Source organism: Morus notabilis, unplaced genomic scaffold (assembly GCF_000414095.1).
Source record: "Morus notabilis unplaced genomic scaffold, ASM41409v2 Scaffold1989, whole genome shotgun sequence".
NCBI classification, from domain to species: Eukaryota; Viridiplantae; Streptophyta; class Magnoliopsida; order Rosales; family Moraceae; genus Morus; species Morus notabilis.
The window spans coordinates 129,246-130,949 of NW_010363508.1; the positions used below are offsets into that span (position 1 = coordinate 129,246).

Consider the following 1,704-nt stretch of genomic DNA (forward strand, 5'->3'; position numbering starts at 1 on the left):
GGCGCGAGACTCGGCCGGTTTAATTTGGAAGCAAAAAAAAGAAAAAACAGCGCGCTCTCTCTCTCTCTCCTTCAGTTCCCCACCTCTCTCGCCCTTTCAGTAGAGAGAGAAAATTTCTTTACTCGTGGAGAGAGACAGAGAGAGATTACGAAGCTCAAGATATAGAAAAAAAAACTAAATATTAAGGAATAATATGATTAATATTAAAAAAAATAAGCCTAATAGAGAGAGAAATTGTGTAAGGTGAGCTTTTTTATTTTTTATTTTTGGCTCGCCCAAGACCTCTCGCCGGAGAACGACGTCTCCAGAGCCGCCGCTTCCCCTGCCCACCGGAACTGACGATTCCGGCGACGGGGACATCCCACGTTGTGGCTCTTCATGATTTTTCAGGCTCAAGGTGGGCCCGGCCCCTCTCTTCTTTTTCTTCTTCTTATTCTTGTATTAATCTTCATAATTATGAGCATTATTTGCCCCATACATTTTTGCATGCACGTGATTTTTTCCCCCTGTTACGTTCTCTTCCATAGCTAAGTTATTGTGTAATTACGGTTGTTGTTCTCATTCATTGACGTCAATAAGTAAATAAATTGATGGATAAACAAAATGTGCCAATCTGTGTTTTGTTTTTTGTTTTTTTGCTCCCCTTCCTTCTAAGAAATAGAGGAGTTCTTACGATGTAATAATTTATAATGAGTTTTTTGTTCTATTCTAGTGCGAAAATTTGAGTTGAGTTTTTTTATTTTTTTATTTTTTTATTTTTATTAAGTAACGTTCGTGAAGATACAAATATATGTAATTTTCTCCTTTTTCTGTTTCTAAAAAGTCTAGCCGGCTCTTTGTTTGCCTCTGACGAAGCTGGCAAAATGGGATTTGGGTTTTTCTTCTTTTTATTTTATCTCTTTTTTTTTTCAAAATTAAATTCCTGACAAATAGTTATCTTCTTGTTCCGAACAAAGGATTTCTTCAGTGTTCGTTCAGATTCTTGAGCAGATTCTAATACTTACATTATGTACAAAACTTATGATTTTTTTTTAAGTTAGATAGCTTTTGTATTTGTAGTTAGAAATTTACTTTCATCACTTTTTCCTTTTACATGCATTTTCATTACAAGATGTTTGTAACTCTGTGCCTTCACATTGGGTATATATAGATTCATACTAATCTTGTTTAATTTTCCAGAAAAAAAATACTAATCTTGTTTAATGAGCTTGAAAACTTCACAATGGTTTGAATGTTAGTTGGTTCAATTTAACTTACTATTTATTCATGTGACCTCTTTTCCTTCCCTTTTTTTAATCCCCTTTGGATTCCAAACACATGTCTAATTACTTGCTGAAAAGTTCTAATATCCAACAGTGAAGAAAAGAGAAAGATTTGGAGTACTTTAGTCCAGATATTTGTGCTTGTTCTATATATGTAAATATAATATATAATCTTTAGGAATTATCAATCACATGCAGCCAATTCTTTGTCTTGTACTTCTCTTATTATTTATTTGAAAAGTGCCAAAGCCCAGAATGCTTTTTCTTTGTTTTCTTCAAATGCCGTTTCATGAGAAGGAATCTCACTGAGTCAGATTTTCATTAAGTTATCATGTGACTTGGTTAGAATCCGCAGATATAGAAAAAGCATATACATTGTTTGTTTTCTAACTTTTTTTTTTTTTTTTTTTTTTTTTTTTTTCTTTTTTTTTTTTTTGACTTT

General features: G+C 32.8%; 1 protein-coding gene across 1 annotated transcript in view; it reads left to right on the forward strand.

Moving 5' to 3' along the window:
* The first annotated feature begins 208 nt into the window (after positions 1 to 208).
* LOC21388165 (probable boron transporter 7) overlaps positions 209 to 1,704 on the forward strand; it is a 6,003-nt gene continuing 4,507 nt past the window's right edge. Inside the window, exon 1 of the mRNA XM_010104514.2 lies at positions 209 to 397. The gene's annotated coding sequence lies outside the window, so the exon portion shown is untranslated. The remainder of the gene's footprint in view (positions 398 to 1,704) is intronic.